The sequence below is a fragment of the Pseudorca crassidens genome, chromosome 2 (assembly GCF_039906515.1).
Source record: "Pseudorca crassidens isolate mPseCra1 chromosome 2, mPseCra1.hap1, whole genome shotgun sequence".
NCBI lineage: Eukaryota > Metazoa > Chordata > Mammalia > Artiodactyla > Delphinidae > Pseudorca > Pseudorca crassidens.
Genome location: NC_090297.1, coordinates 171,690,436 through 171,708,001, shown reverse-complemented (window position 1 = coordinate 171,708,001; position 17,566 = coordinate 171,690,436). Strand labels below are relative to the sequence as shown.

The window sequence follows — 17,566 nt, the reverse complement described above, 5'->3', positions numbered from 1 at the left end:
GATTTTTTTCTCTAATTCTGTGAAGAATGCCATTGGTAGTTTGATAGGGATTACATTGAATCTGTAGATTGCTTTGGGTAGTATAGTCATTTTCACAATATTGATTCTTCCAATCTAAGAACATGGTATATTTCTCCATCTGTTTATTTCATCTTTGATTTATTTCATCAGTGTTTTATAGTTTTCTGAGTACAAGTCTTTCACCTCCCTAGGTAGGTTTATTCCTAGGTATTTTATTCTTTCTGCTGCAGTGGTAAATGGGAGTGTTTCCTTAATTTCCCTTTCTGATTTTTTGTTGGTGGTGTATAGGAATGCCAGAGATTTCTGTGCATTAATTTTGTATCCTGCAACCTTACTAAATTCATTGATTAGTTCTAGTAGTTTTCTGGTGGCATCTTTAGGATTTTCTATGCATAGTATTACATAATTGGCTAATAGTGGCAGTTTTACTTCTTCTTTTCCAATTTGTATTCTTTTTATTTCTTTTTCTTCTCTGATTGCTGTGGCTAGGACTTCCAAAACTATGTTGAATAAGAGTGGTGAGAGTGGACATCCCTGTCTTGTTCCTGACCCTAGTGCAAATGCTTTTAGTTTTTCACCATCGAGAATGATGCTTGCTGTGGGTTTGTCATATATGGCCTTTATTATGTTGAGGTAGGTTCCCTCTATGCCCATTTTCTGGAGAGTTTTTAACATAAATCGGTGTTGAATTTTGTCAAAAGTTTTTCTGCATCTATTGAGATGATCATATGGATTTTATTCCTTAATTTGTTAATGTGGTGTATCACATTGACTGATTTGTGTATATTGAAGAATCCTTGCATACCTGGGATAAATCCCACTTCCTCATGGTGTATGATCCTTTTAATGTGCTGTTGGATTCTGTTTGCTAGTATTTTATTCAGGATTTTTGCATCTATGTTCATCAGTGATATAGTTTTATAATTTTCTTTTTTTGTGACATCTTTTTCTGGTTTTGGTATCAGGGTGATGGTGACTTCATAGAATGAATTTGGGAGTGTTTCTCCCTCTGAAATATTTTGGAAGACTTTGAGAAGGATGGGTGTTAGCTCTTCTCTAAATGTCTGGTAGAATTTGCCTGTGAAGCCATCTGGTCCTGGACTTTTGTTTATTGGAAGGTTTTTAATTATGGTTTCAAATTCATTACTTGTGACAGGTCTGTTTATATTTTCTAATTCTTCCTGGTTCAGTCTTGGAAAATTGTACCTTTCCAAGAATTTGTCCATTTCTTCACGGTTGTCCATTTTATTGGCATATAGTTGTTTGTAGTAGTCGCTTATAATCCTTTGTGGTCCTGCAGTGTCAGTTGTGATTTCTCCTTTTTCATTTCCAATTTTATTGATTTGAGTCCTCTCCCTTTTTATCTTGGTGAATCTGGCTAAGGGTTTATCAATTTGGTTCATCTTCTGAAAGAAACAGCTTTGAGTTTTATTGATCTTTGCTATTGTTTTCTTTGTTTCTATTTCATTTATTTCTGCTCTGATATTTATGATTTCTTTCTTTCTACTGACTTTGGGTTTTCTTTGTTCTTCTTTCTCTAGTTGTTTTTTTTTTAATTTTTAATTTATTTTTGGCTGTATTGGGTCTTTGTTTTTGAGTGCTGGCTTTCTCTAGTTGCGGTAAGCAGCGGCTACTCTTCATTGTGGTGCATGAGCTTCTCATTGCAGTGGCTTTTCTTGTTGCACAGCACAGGCTCTAGGCTCGCGGGCTTCAGTAGTTGTGGCTCATGGGTTTCAGTAGTTGTGGCTCGCGGGCTCTAGAGTGCAGGCTCAGTAGTTGTGGTGCACAGGCTTAGTTGCTCCGTGGCATGTGGGATCTTCCTGGACCAGGGCTCGAACCCGTGTCCCCTGAGTTGGCAAGCGGATTCTTAACCACTGCCCCATCAGGGAAGCCCCTCTCTAGTTGTTTTAAGTGTAGGGTTAGATTGTTTATTTGAGATTTTTCTTGTTTCTTGAGGTGAGATTGAATTGCTATAAACTTCCCTCTTAGAACTGCTTTTGCTGCATCCCATAGGTTTTGGGTCATCGTGTTTTCATTGTCATTTGTTTCTATGTATTTTGTTATTTCTTCTTTGATTTCTTCAGTGATCTCTTGGTTATTTAGTAGCATGCTGTTTAGCCTCCATGTATTTGTGTTTTTTACCTTTTTTTTCCTGTAATTGATTTCCAATATCATAGCGTTGTGGTCAGAAAAGATGCTTGAAAGGATTTCAATTTTCTTAAATTTTCTGAGGCTTGATTTGTGACCCAAGATGTGATCTATCCTGGAGAATGTTCCATGTGCACTTGAGAAGAAAGCGTATTCTGCCACTTTTGGGTGGAATGTTCTATAAATATCAATTAGACTATCTGGTCTATTGTATCATTTAAAGCTTCTGTTTTCTTATTTATTTTCTGTTCTGATGATTTGTCCTTTGGTGTAAGTGGGGTGTTAAAGTCCCCTACTATTATTGTGTTACTGTCGATTTCTCCTTTCATGGTTGTTAGCATTTGCCTTAGGTATTGAGGTGCTCCTATGTTGGGTGCAATTTATAATTGTTATATCTTCTTCTTGGATTGATCCTTTGATCGTTATGTAGTGTCCTTCCTTATCTCTTGTAACAGTTTTTATTTTAAAGCCTATTTTATGTGATACGAGTATTGCTACTCCAGCTTTCTTTTGATTTCCATTTTCATGGAATATCTTTTTCCATCCCTTCACTTTCAGTCTGTATGTGTCCCTAGGTCTGAAGTGGGTCTCTTGTAGACAGCATATATGTGGGTCTTGTTTTTGTATCCATTCAGCCAGTCTGTGTCTTTTGGTTGGGGCATTTAATCCATTTACATTCAAGGTTATCATCAATATGTATGTTCCTATTACCATTTTCTTAATTGTTTTGGGTTTGTTTTTGTGGGTCTTTTTCTACTTTTGTGTTTCCCACTTAGAGAAGTTTCTTTAGCATTTGTTGTAAAGCTGGTTTGGTGGTTCTGAATTCTCTTAGCTTTTGCTTGTCTGTAAAGCTTTTGACTTCTCCATTGAATCTGAATGAGATCCTTGCTGGGTAGAGTAATCTTGGTTGTAGGTTTTTCTCTTTCATCACTTTAAGTATATCCTGCCACTCCCTTCTGGCTTGCAGAGTTTCCACTGAAAAATAAGCTGATAACCTTATGGGGATTCCTTTGTATGTTATTTTTTGTTTTTCCCTTGCTACTTTTAATATTGTTTCTTTGAATTTAATTTTTGTTAGTTTGATTAAATGTGTCTTGTTGTGTTTTTCCCAGGCTTTATCCTGTATGGGACTCTCTGTGCTTCCTGGACTTGGGTGAGTATTTCCTTTCCCATGTTAGGGAAGTTTTCCACTATAATCTCTTCAAATATTTTCTCAGACCCTTTCTTTTTCTCTCTTTCTTCTGGGACCCCTATAATTTGTATGTTGGTGCATTTAGTGTTGTCCCAGAGGTCTCTGAGATTGTCTTCAATTCTTTTCATTCTTTTTTCTTTATTCTGCTCCTTGTCAGTTATTTCCACCATTTTGTCTTCCAGCTCACTTATTCATTCTTCTGCCTCAGTTATTCTGTTATTGATTCCTTCTAGTGTATTTTTCATTTCAGTTGTTGTGTTGTTCATCTGTTTGTTTGTTCTAGTTCTTCTAGATCTTTGTTAAACATTTCTTGTATTTTCTCATGATGCTTCCATTCTATTTTTGAGATTCTGGATCATCTTTACTATCATTACTCTGAATTCTTTTTTAGGTAGATTGCCTATTTCCTCTTCATTTATTTGGTCTTGTAGGTTCTTACCTTGCTCCTTCATCCCTGACATATTTTTTTTCCATCTCATTTTTTTTTTCTTTTTATGAGTGGGATTGTGTTCCTGTTTTATTGGTTGTTTGGCCTGAGGCTTCCAACACTGGAGTTTGTAGGCCATTGGGTAGAGTTGGGTCTTGGTGCTGAGATGAGGAACTCTGTGAGACCTCACTCCGATGAATATTCCCTGGGGTCTGTGGTTCTCTGTTAGTCCGATGGTTTGGACTTGGAGTTCTCACCATGGGAGCTTCTGCCCGACCCTGGGTTCACGACCCAGGATCCCACAAGCCATGTGGGGTGGCAAAAAATATATATGAATAAATAAAAAAGAACAATAACAAAGTAAAAAATAAAATTATACTAGGAAACTAACAGATATGTTAGAAAGAATGTAAAAATAAAAATATAGATGATGAATCAACAACTGGAAGGTACATCAGTACCACAATAGTAAAAAAGAGGAGCTGGGGAAAGGAAAAAAAAAAAGGGAGAGGGGGAAGGCCTTGGCTGTGGAGGGAGGGGCCTAAGCAAGGGCAAGGTTTGGGCAGTGAGCGGGGCCAAAGCTCAGGACCCACAGGGCTGGAAAAGGCCCTGTGGGCTGTGGGGGGTGGGGCTTAGGCTCAAGGAACAGAAGGGGCCCAGGCGTGCCCCCCACCCCTGGTCTCAGAGGACAGGGAACCTCACCTGGGAGCCCAGCAAATTTCCTGGGCTCGAGTGGGTGGGACAAACGCCCTCCTCTCCTCTCCTGCTCCTCTGGTCTGGGGTCTGGGAGGGTTCCTCCTGCCTGCCTCTCCTCATCTCCCCGGCCTTCCTCTTATGCCCCCAGGACCAATGCGGCTGGGGGGCGAAGTGGGGGCCTTGGAGGGCAGGGGATTGGCCTCTAATTCTTTGAATATTTTATAAATGGTTTTCTATATTTCTTTTAGACAATCATATCAAGCTATTTGGCACCTCTCACTTGTGTTGCACTGAACTATAATTTGTGGCTTTCATTGATATTTAGCTTTTCATAAATAATATCTCATTTCCTCTGGGCTGGTAACTCAAGAAGTAGCACTGGGTGGTAGAAAGAACAAACTTTAGAAGCAGAGAGACCTGAAACTGAATCACAGTGAAACTGTGGGCATGTCTCTGAGTTTCTGTTTCTTCACTAATAAATTGCAGATAATAATGCTCACTCCACAAAATGGTTATTAAGATGAAATAAGATAACATGTGTAATGTGCCCACAACGTGTTTTATGTTGAAAGTTATCAGCCAATAACTGCTTATTGATTAAAATTGGAAGATATAAATGATTCCACCTCACTTGGATTTATCTGTGAACATATAGATCTCCTCTTAAGCTCTCCTCTATAGCATTACCAAGAAATTGCAAAAGACTCTAGAATATGATTACAGTTTGAATAGAAACAAGAAAAAACATGCAAGTTGCCTCATGCTCATTACACAGTTTATCAATTCATGAATCCTTTCGTGCATTACACAAATATTTGTCTAAGTGTGGCATTATTCTAGGTTCTGGGAATAAGGGAACTGAGTAAGCAAAAAAACCTCTGCCCTCATGGGGCTTATATTCTGGTTGGAGAGACAGACAGTAAACAAGATAAATAAGCAAAAATATATACTGCTATATAATGTTAAATATTAAGGAGAAAAATAAAGCAGGGAAGAGGGATAGAAAGTCTGTGTGTGGTGGAGGAGGGGGTGAAATGATAGCTAGGTAGGTCAGGTAAGTTCTCCCTGAGAATGATAGAAGGTGACACTTTAATCAAGACCAGAAGGAAGTAAGGAAGTCAGCCATGGGGATACCTGGGGAGGAGCTTTCCAGGCGGAAAATGCTCCAGTCAACAGATCGCTACCCCCGCCCTTCGAGCCATGAGGAAATAATAACTGGTCCTCATTAATTTTAATGCATGCTTACAAAATAGGAGAGATATATGTGTATACGTATATCTATATCTTTCCTGTTTTTCTCCTGTTTTTTTAATCTTTTAGTTTAAAGGGAAAAATATACCGTAGGCCTTCTCCCTTCAGGGAGACGGGGGAGAAAAAAGTGCTGAAAGAAAAATCTCCACTAGGACTTAAAAGTAGTTTTCCTTCAAATTTTGGATAATCTAATTATGATAAATGTCTCTCCTGACTTTTACCCTAAACTGGGTTTTGAACATCTTAGAAGTCCAAAAGGTTGGCAGAGTGCGCAATTTAGAGTAAAACATCAATATTCTTATGACCTGTATATATATATATATATTTTAAATGCCAGGTGCTTTGGTATAAAAGGTACAAAAACATTGTATGGGTTCAAGTCTTCCTCAGCTATGAAGGGTCTTTACTGTATGATTATCTTGGGTAAGTATCCTCTTAATATTGTGCCCCAAAGAACGAGATTACTTTCTTTGGGGAAAAAAAGCATAATTTGTGTTTTAAATACTATTTGTCGCCGTTTAGGAAGATGGTGGGGTCTGAACACTTTCCTCCACCAGCAGAAATACTTAAAAAGGCCAACTTCTGTCAATCCATTCAGAGTTGGTTAGCTCTCCCCTCACTTGGGGCAGGATGTGTACAGAGGTTCGCAAGTTCTGGCGAGCCTTGTTTGGAAAAACACTGCCGTCGGGGCACAGGAGAGAATGAGAGTAAAGCACTGGACAGGGTTTTTCTCTCTGGAGAACTTCCAGAGGGGACCATGCTCTCGACAATACAGAGCTAAAGATGAGAGTTTTCAAGACCCTTTCTATTTCCATACGAGTTCCTTTGTATGCTGGCTTGCCTGCCATTATGTTTATGTAATTCTGACAGTGTTCTTAATGACACACTAACAGATTGTAAAACACGCTGCTGGCATTTACTTGTTTTTTATATTTTTAAAACAATGTCCTTCATGTAACAGTAGTTAAGTGCGGCAGAAGGACATCATCAGAGGCATGGTTAAACTGTAATTTACACCATTAGGAAGGCAGGAGCAATTTTTATTGTCTGGCAATTTTCTTGCTGAAATATTTGGACCATATGGCTCAATTTGTGTAATAACCTTAATTTCTGCACCCTTCAGGTCTGCCTCTATCTCCTACGGAATGGTAAAATGTGGTTTAGGAGAAAAGGCAACTGTCTATACTTAGAGAGTTGAGATTAATAACATGTCACGTCCTGTTTTTGGTGAAGGAATTCGAACAGCGGCCAGATGGTATCTCTACAAATAGCTGTCAGGGGTCTTGATCTAATCAATACAATGTATTAATACATCTCCCTTTGCTGTTTCTCCAGGGGCCCGTGCACAACATCTGGAAAGAGTGGGGGGTGCCCTGCCAAGTAGAAAGCCGACTCTTTTCAGGATCAAACTGAGCCCCGTTAATTTTTCACGTACCCTTGATAACTGTTTCATAATGAGCGATGCGTCTTGACGGATTTGGGGTTGGCAGAGAAGGCTGCCCCTGCTTTCTATCCCCATTCAGTCCACTTATTGAAACCAACCCATTAATCAAGCTATCTGGCATAAAACCTGAATGTCAGCTCAGCAAGAGATCAATAACCATCCTAAAAAAAAACACAGAACCAACCACTAATGGGCACAGGTATCCAGCCATGACACTAGTAATTGCTTTAGCAAAAATAAAACCCTGTATCATAATCACCCAGTAGGAACTTATATGAGAAAATTCATTACTTGTGTCTTGTCAAAAAGTAACATTTACATGCGTTAAAAATATACCGTAATTTTACTAGCTAGACATGGTCATTATCTTTCAGAAGTAGACAGTGCACCTTTTGGAATGGATGAAAACTCTCTGATTTTGTAATGTGAACATTTAATAATCCAAGTATCATAGGAAATGTTTAAAAATGAGTTATTACACTTATTTTATTTTTTTCTTGCAGTACGCGGGCCTCTCACTATTGTGGCCTCTCCCGTTGCAGAGCACAGGCTCCGGACACGCAGGCTCAGCGGCCATGGCTCACGGGCCCAGCCGCACCGCGGCACGTGGGATCCTCCCAGACCGGGGCACGAACCCGCGTCCCCTGCATCGGCAGGCGGACTCTCAACCATTGCGCCACCAGGGAAGCCCTATTACACTTATTTTAAATTCAGAGTACCTGAGGGGCTCCTTAAGATGATCTTTAGCCCAACCGTATACGACACACGGCAAACCTGCTGTGGTGAGAACGCTGATGTGACATCACGTGGGTCAGAGTTGTTCACTTTTTGCTTGGCTTAATGGCGAGATTTACAATTCAAACCATCAACTCTTATTCCTTTCCCCAATGGTTTCATCTCAAACCCTTCCTCTTTGACTAAATTCAAACCAGTCATTGTTCTTTTCAGTTAGCAAATCTCTTTTGGCTTGATAGGCAGGGATTTCTGTACTCTGATTCCCTCTGAAAGACAGACCCAATGACCTTGTCTATGGAGAGGAATTCAGAGCAGAGATGGGGAGGCGGTGGCAACCCACAGCATACATTCTGAATTTATGGCTTCCTTGGTAAAGCAGTCCTTAGTGGCTCGCAGACAACAGGTGGAAACCTGTTTTGCCCTTAGGAGAGTCTAAGATTTTCATTAGGAGACAAATCCCGGGAAGTACTGCCATAAGGACAGTCCTTCATTGGCTGATCATCTGATCAAATCCTGCCAAGATGATAGAAAGGTCTAAGGAACCATCCAGGAACTTGAAGGTGATGCCACATCCATCTCTTCTGACAGCAGAACTAAGACTCATGATGCTGTGTTTGTTCAGTCAATGCTTTGCAGTTCTGTAGGGTGACTGCTGGGTTTGGAAGCAGGGGTATGAGTAAGGGCTCCCCCAAGTTCTTTGGAGAATTTATAAGTGCAGTCAATGCCCATGCATGACCAAAGAATTGCTTATCATATTGTAATTCGTCTCCTTCCTCATGTGCTCCAAGACCACCATGGGTCCCAGAGGGCAGAGACGATTTCTTCTTTCTTTGTCTCTGTTGTAGCTTCTGGGCGTGATAGAGTATCAAAGGAGATTTATGGTGAACAACTGATGACTGGAAGAGTCCCATAGTATTTCTTGGTCTTGATCAACCACGTTAGATTTTGTGTGTCTTGGTCCTCAATTGCAGATGACTCACAATTTTCGTACATGCATTAGTTTTCAGAGAAGCTCAGGTTTTCAAATTTCATTTTGTTTAACTGATGTTCAGTATGGATGAACAGAAAATACCCTGACCACGGCATGTTTTTAGTGGACTCGCATCACATCAAGCAAGAAAGCTGTCTCAACAAATGAATTCTAGGACTAAAATCTGAGATTTGGGATCCACAGTATAGGGCATCCAGAATTTTCAACTTTGAGGATGGCATTATCAAGATATTTAATATATACAAATTTAAACCCTCTGTGACAAAGAGAAAATACTCTTTTAGGGCGTCCCAGTTCATAGATATGATCCCTAAGGCCAGCCATTGGAACTTAGTAACATCCAGCTACAGCACTAACAAGGTGTTTCACCTTAAACATTCTACCAAGATAAAAAGATTCATTTGCAAACCCATCGCATATGTATTCACAGGTGGTGGGTGTGGGTCATTGCATTTGGATTAAAAAGCAAATGTCTCTCTCTACATGAGAGGTCACTGGCTGGTATAAGACAAAAATCTTTTCACTGTTTGGCATAATTAAAATACTCCAACAGTGGTTTCAGTAATTTAAAAATCACAGTATTGTTGTAATATTTTTCTAGGCTTCAGGAGCTCACCATTGTTTGGCCCAATCAAATCTGGGAACGTTGGAGAAGTTATCACCCATCAAGGTAATTACTTTCAAGTTGAAATAATTACTCTATCAATGTTAATGGTCTTTCAACTTCAATAAAGCACTCACCTGCCGATAATCACGGCTACCCTCTTGCTCTAATGCAATTCCCTCTCTATTTAGTAGGTTATATTACAGCCGTTACAGTGGTCACTTGTCCTGAACAGCTGCTGAATTTCACTTTGATCGGCTGTGAACCATAAAGGAATTGGTCGTCTGTGTATGATTTCCCCCTCACCCAGAAGCCCTTGCGGAGCTCAGGATGTGAGCTCTTGGCTGCAACCGGGGACTCGGGGGCAGCCATCTTGCCTCAGGTAGTGGCTACTTTCCACTGGTGACAAGAGCCCAGTAGTTCAATTACCTTCTGCCCTTCGCTGCCACTTACAGCTTGCTGTCTCTGCTAAATGGCACATATTCTGAATTTATGGCCTGGGCCTGTTACAGTGTGGACTAGTTCCTTTTACTTTCATATATTTTTTTAACAAGGCTCCGTGGGATTCTTGGGTGTCTAACAAGGGTTTCCTTATAATTCAGTTAAAGGCCAGAAAATAACAACATGCCTGTGTCAAAGGGCAAACAGTCTTCCCACCCACTTCTCCCATAAACTGATAGACTGCTCTTTGGTAAAGGTGAAGTGGGTGGATGCCAATTTAGCAGCATCTGTGTGGTTTTGGGGGAGAGAGAGAGAGAGAGAGAGAGTGAGAGAGAGAGAGAGAGAGAGAGAGAGAGAGAGAGAGAGAGAGAGAGAGAGAGAGAGAGTGTGTGTGTGTGTGTGTGTGTGTGTGTGTGTGTGTGTGTGTGTGTATTGCCAAAAGACTGCATGTTTTGCTTACATGATCTCAGATCTAAGTGAACAGGCAGGGTCCTGTGAGTGTCATGGTGGGTAAACTGAGCTGCACGTAGAGTGGAAATGGCCTGAGGAGGACTCTTAGGGTGGTCCGCGTGAGACGTTTATGGTCATGAGGGGAGACGGGTCAGAACTAAACCTCAGGGAGACAGAAAGCGCATTCTCACTCAGGGTGATTTAGAAAGGAAATAGAGCCTAATCCAATATCTGAGAAACTACCTGGAAATGCACAGTATGGTATTAGAAAATGTCTAAATTTGCAAGCTCAGAATTTTGTTGCAAGGCCTGCTTAAAATAAACACAATCTACATTTTCCCAATCATGACCAAATTCATACAGTTGCTTTATCCAAACCCCAATTTTTTTCTACATTTGCTCATTTCTTTCAGCCTCTGTTATTCCAAATAAATAGCAGGATATCTGAAGTTCTACAGCCTGTTTATATTGTTATTTACAGTCTTAAAGTACTTTGCATATGTATTAATTTATCTAGCCCTTACAACAGCCTTGTGAGATAAGTAATATTTTAGTTCAAACTTGACAATTAAGTAGGAAGGCGGATCCATTTGAAGTGTACGAATGTGATCATTTCAGAAGGGAACAACATTGGGCCTTCAAGCAAAAGGATTCAACATATACTTTAGAATTAGATTCAACGGGACTTAGTGAAGGATTTGATATAGAAGTAAGGTAAGGGAGGACTCAAGGATGATCTGGCTTGAGCAGCTATGTAACAGGATGTACTGGAGAATGATGAGTAGAGCTTAGAAAAATAGGTGATAAGTAACTCCACTGGCACTGTTAGACATACGTCTGCAGGACTTACACAAAGAATCAGCCTTACACCTTCAAGCCCATCTTCCTCTGAAGATCTGTAAAAGACAACTTATGTAAGAGAAGACCCTTCCTATATAAGAAGATTCATGAAAAGCAAGTTCAAGAGGGGAATTCAGTAGAGAAATTTCTCCAGGTTATCTCCTTACCACTTGAGGGAGGATGGGGATACTCCATACTCCTCTCTCAAAGCATATGAAGGATATCTTAGAGAACAGCATGAAGAAATTGAGGGTGTCTGCAAGAAAGGTGAGATGGACATTCCACTCCTTTCAAGAGGCTTGCTATGGAGGTGACAAGACTTATAGGGTAATTCTGATGCAGCCACTAGGGTGAAGAAGGATCTTCCGAGATTCTTATATGATCTCAGGATTTGGGGATCATGGCCTAATGCAGAAGCTGATACCTGCAGCTCGTTCAACAAATTCTGAAGTTCTGAGGCTGGCTGCGTCTTACCCAGTGGTGAGGCAAGTAGAGAAGATAGTGCTGGACTAGTTGTACTTTCCTCTTTTGATAGAACAAGTTTTCTGCAAGCCTAGTGGATGCCAAGAAAGCAAGGAGTTTTGTCAACATGATAGGACCTGATATTGGCTGACTGCTCGGGAACGGGAACACAGAAGTAGAAGGTTGTGGGTGGATCTTTGAGGCAGTAATGGATAGGGGTGCAAGAAATTTGCCAAAGCGTGTGTCGCCTGCATCAGGAACTGTGAAGCATGGAATCTCCCATGGGAGACCTCTATGGAATCCACACAAAAAAATCATGAGACACCTACAAATAAGAAGGCAACAGTAGATGCATTAGAACAATATTAAGGAGTTAGACTTTGCTACTTTTTGTTTAATTTTATCTTTTCTTCCATGACCCTGAGGAAGTCAACAAGAGAAGAGAAGGGAACTGAAGAAAAGGAAGAAAAATGGACATGCCTTCTCTTCCCCATTGTAGATCCCTTAACACAAGTCAGGCTTTAGACTGGATTTTTTTTAACACCTGAAATGAGTCCCATTTACCAAAACCGGGCTGGTCCTTGTCACTGAAAGTGACTGGAAAACCATGGGACCTGCTCTAGAGATTACTGATGAGCAAGGAAGGGAGTCCTGATGAAGCTTGCTGGAATGAAGTGGTTGGAGAAAAATAAAGCCCTTTCAAGGAAGTAGTTATACAAAGTTCAAGAAGACTTACATGGTATTTCATCCCCAATAAAACCGAGCAAAAAGCAGATCCCCACTATATATTTGTGTTTGGTAGAGCATTATTAGAAAAAAAGGATAAAGATAAGGTAAGGCTAATAAATGAAAAGTTGAGGTCAAATAAAATACAACATTACAATAAAAAATGGGATGTTCCAACAAGTATTCATTGTTTTGTGTCACATCTACTCACCCATATTTTGTATCTTTTATATAAAAGAATGAATGATGCAGGTACTCATATTCTAAACTGAAAATCCCAGCTAATAGAATTGATACAGAAAGTAGAGTTATTGTTTTTATTACTATTTTTTCTTGATTTTAGAACAACAGTTACCAAAGGAGTTGTTTTAGATAGCTAGATTTCCTAAAGCATTTCTTTTGACTTATCAGTGGATCTGGGGGAAAATGCCAAGAACCATCAAACTGTAAGAGCTACAACTAATTCAAGATCATATGTAAAGAGCAATAATGTTTTACATCATACTAAGCCAAAATGAAAATGGGATTAAAAATAAATTCATCGATGTACTCACAGACTCTCCATGATATGGCAATTATAAAATATCTCATTTTTTCCTTTTACATATCTACCTAATGGTAAAGAGATCTGCGACAACCACATGGGGACATTTTGAATACCTCCTCCTTGACACTGGGCAAGGGAGTTTGGCAACTAGAATCTAGAAACTAGAGTTTGTAATTCTGGATTTTATTTCCAGATTAGAAGCCAACTTTTAGTGACCCATATAATTTGCTTACCCCTCAACACCGTATGTTTGATTCTACATACAGAGTGAGGGACCATCTATCTTTCTGGGGACTGGGCAAGTGTCTGATCTGGGCTTGATGTTTTATAACCCTGTGGGGTAAGCAGGGATATACTGAGAGCACAGACTAACAGGTAAACCACTTTTTCCTTTCCATCCCAAGTTATTTTTGCCAGTGTGATGGCAGGTGCCAGGGAGAAAAAGCAAACAAATCCTAATGGTGGCAACAGTACCGCCAACCTTGCCAGGAGTGTTCCCTGTAAATACCACCATGGAACTCTCGTGTGCCAAGCAAGGATAAATGCAGTTTCTCTCCTGACACCGCACAATTCATCGCAGAACTAATTGGGAAGGGAGTTTAAGGACTTCTACCTAAAGCTGGTTTTCAGTAGTGGAGGGAATTGGTCTGAAGAGACCCTAAGGAACTAGATATATCTCTTCCCCTTAGAAGGATCTCCGTAGGTCCAAAAAGGAGATGAAACTTTTCATGAGGTTGGGAGAAAAGCTGGTGATACATTAAAAGCCACACTCTTTCCATTTCTTCTCTCCTGCTGCCTCTGTTGCTAATGCTGCAGCTCTTGCCAACACATATGCTCTCCACCCCCATGGAGGGCCCCCACTGCCAGTTCTCCATCCACTGCCACCATCAGGAGGACTCATGCATTCATTGCACCTGTTTTATGTGGCTCTCCCAGCCACATCCACCTGTCTGTAAACAGCTCCGGGGGGACTTTGGGACAAGCTAGGGATGGCAGTACACTACAGGCAATTTATTGGTGGCTTCTCATGCAGGGATGGGATCCCAAGATAAACAAGAGACTAAAGGAGGGGCATTAGTGACACCTCTTGCAAGTCTGCGGATTGAATTGTAATCCTGGATTGTGGGAATGGATTCTGTATCTCGCTAACTGAAAAATGTAATTCCTTTGCTCTGGTAAATTTCAGCCAAAGTGGTCAATGAGATAAAAAGTTGGAAACATTTCCTAGGGCAGGCACAGAAATGGAAAGAGACAGTGAAGATGTTTAGTTGGTATAGGAATTGGAGAAATAATAAGTATAGCCAGGAAGGCACTCAGAGAGATTTAAAAGGGAATCATCAACACATGAGCAGTAGAAACTCGGAAGCAAAGAAACTTAAAAACCTGAAATGCCTAGTAGTAAAAATCTGTGCCCCAGACTTGACTACTCATCTTCCCCCAGAGTCTCTGCCCAATAGCCCAGCTGCATGGGAGACACTGATAACACAGATAAGAGCAGTATTGAGCACTGACATGTTGAATAGAGTACTCAATGACTATTGGCCAAATTGGATTGAATTGTTGATAACCTGTTCTTGACCCTGAGGGCCCAGTGTGCTAGTATAGAGAAATCATGCTGTTCTGAACAGGAAGAGATGGACCTAAATCACAGGAGGAGGGATTTGGCTAGGATAAAAGGAACATTCCTCTCTGATGGTGAGGAATTGGAATTAAGAACCTCCCGAACCTCCTTCTTTAGGTATCTTTAAAAAACGGTTGAATACATTCTCTTGGGAATGTAGGAATGGATGAAACTCAAAGACAACAGCTTATTTTCCTGATTATTTCTTTCAAAGACGTCAGTCTATAAAGAGTCATAGTGGCCTCCTGCTCTGGAAACTTGGCCTAGTGACCAGAACGACATAACACTGGCCCGATTGCTCTGTGGAATATGTCCTCGACTGCTAACAATAAGTTCAAATGGGACTTTTCCTGACCAACCTAATGAAATCTTCTCTTGGGACCCTCAGGGCCAAAGATCCGGATTTTGGGGAGCTACTTTGAACACACATACACATTCAAAAACGGAATGCAGAAATACTGTTTCTTGATTATTATGGCTCTTCTCTTTAGCTGTGCAAGGATTAATCTTTAGAAGAATGGAAGAAGACAGCAATACTTGGCTGGCAAATGGAAATTACGTTGGGGAGGGCTATATACAGAGGGCCACGTAAAGCTTAAAGCTTGAGGCCATAGGCCTTCCACTTTGTCAGGAACTTTTTTTAGTCTGATAAAAATAGAACCAAGCAGATTAAATAAAGAACAGAGTTCACTGGATACTTTGAGTCTTGGGTTGTAAAATGAAACTGGCTATGAAGGGATGACTTAGAGGATATATCACAAGGGAGTTCTCATAGAACTTTTTGGTAGATTAAACGTTTAGGCTGAAACCTCTGAAAGCCATATTTTGAAAGATCAGAGGTTTAAGCATTGCAACATTGATGCCTTCAATAAAAATATATTTAAATTAAGTTGCCTCATTCAGAAAGATCTTGTCAAGGATTTTTCAATATTTTTATTTCAGGGTGGAAGTTAAGAACATGAATTGCCAGGATATAGTGAGAAGTAATAGATTTCCCCATGGATCACATATCAACTAAAAAAGAACTTCTGCACTTAAGAACACTGCTTCTGATGCTTATAATGAGGGCACTAGAAGATGTAATATGAAAGACCCTGATATATAAAGATAATTAAATGTCAAATAAAAAAATAAAGTACCAATTCTGAATTCTAAATAAAATGAAGATTTCTTTCTGATATAAATTGCAGCAAGCTTTTTGGACCCACCTCCTAATGAAAATAAAAACAAAAATAAACAAATGGGACCTAATGAAACTCAAAAGCTTTTGCACAGCAAAGGAAACCATAAACAAGACGAGAAGACAACCCTCAGAATAGGAGAAAATATTTGCAAGTGAAGTGACTGACAAGGGATTAATCTCCAAAATATACACACAGCTCACACAGCTCTATATCAAAAAAAAAAAAAAAAAAACCAACAACCCAATCAAAAAATGGGCAGGGGGCTTCCCTGGTGGCGCAGAGGTTGAGAGTCTGCCTGCTGATGCAGGGGACACGGGTTCGTGCCCCGGTCTGGAAGGATCCCACATGCCACGGAGTGGCTGGGCCCGTGAGCCATGGCCACTGAGCCTGCGCGTCCGGAGCCTGTGCTCCGCAACAGGAGAGGCCACAACAGTGAGAGGCCCACATACCGCCAAAAAAAAAAAAATGGGCAGAAGATCTAAATAGACATTTTGAAGACATATAGATGGCCAAAAAGCATATGAAAAGATGCTCAACATCACTAATTATTAGAGAAATGAAAATCAAAACTACAATGAGGTATCACATCACACTGGTCAGAATGGCCATCATTAAAAATTCTACAACCAATAAATGCTGGAGAGGATGTGGAGAAAAGGGAACTCTCCTACACTGTTGGTGGGAACGTAAATTGGTACAGCACTATGGAGAACAGTATGGAGGTTACTTAAAAAACTAAAACTAGAACTACCATATGATCCAGCAGTCCCACTCCTGGGCATTTATCCAGAGAAAACCATAATTCGAAAAGATACATGCACCCCAATGTTCACTGCAGCCCTATTTACAATAGCCAAGACACGGAACCTAAATGTCCAGTGACAGATGAATTGATAAAGAAGATGTGGTACATACATATAATGGAATATTACTCAGCCTTAAAAAATGAAGTAATGCCATTTGCAGCCACATGAATGGACCTAGAGATTATCATACTAAGTGAAGTAAGTCAGACAGAGAAAGACAAACATCATATGATATCAGTTATATGTGGAATCTAAAAAAATGATACAAATGAACTTATTTACAAAACAGAAACAGATTCACAGACTTCACAAACAAACTTATGGTTACCAAAGGGGAAAGGTGGGGGGCAGGGATAAATTAGGAGTTTGGGATTAACATATACACACTATTATATATAAAATAGATAATCAACAAGGACCTACTGTATAGGACAGGGAACTCTACTCAATATTCTGTAATGACCTATATGGGAAAAGAATCTGAAAAAGAGTGGATATATGTATGTGTACAACTGAATCACTTTGCCGTACCTGTGAAACTAACACAACATTGTAAATCAACTATACTCCCAATATAAAATAAAGATTAAATTTTAAAAAATGAAGATTTCTTTAACTTACACACTGCTTATTTCTTAATTCTATGAGAAATTTGAACATAGGACGGTGAGAAAATATTGTACTTTATTCATTTATGAAGATTCTTCTGGAGTTTCATGAAAATATGTTTGCCTCATCTTATTTAAACATTTTGATAGATGTTATACTCTATAAGATAACCTTCATATAAAGTGGGCTGCCAAAACTGGAAGCATAGAAAATGGTCTGGTCTTTGACAATGGTGCTTTACGATGTCTATTCTTTCTTACTTATGAGGGGTTTCACACTTAGCAAGGTCTTGGCACGTTTTGAAAACCCTATGTATTTGACTCCCAAGACCACAATGTTTCATTTCTGTGAAGGAAATCTGAGGGTTTCCT

The 17,566-nt window shown here is 39.9% G+C and overlaps 1 protein-coding gene across 1 annotated transcript in view; it reads right to left on the bottom strand.

The window, feature by feature from the left end:
• USH2A (usherin) overlaps positions 1-17,566 on the bottom strand; it is a 770,355-nt gene that overhangs the window by 110,674 nt on the left and 642,115 nt on the right. The gene's annotated exons all lie outside the window — the stretch shown is intronic.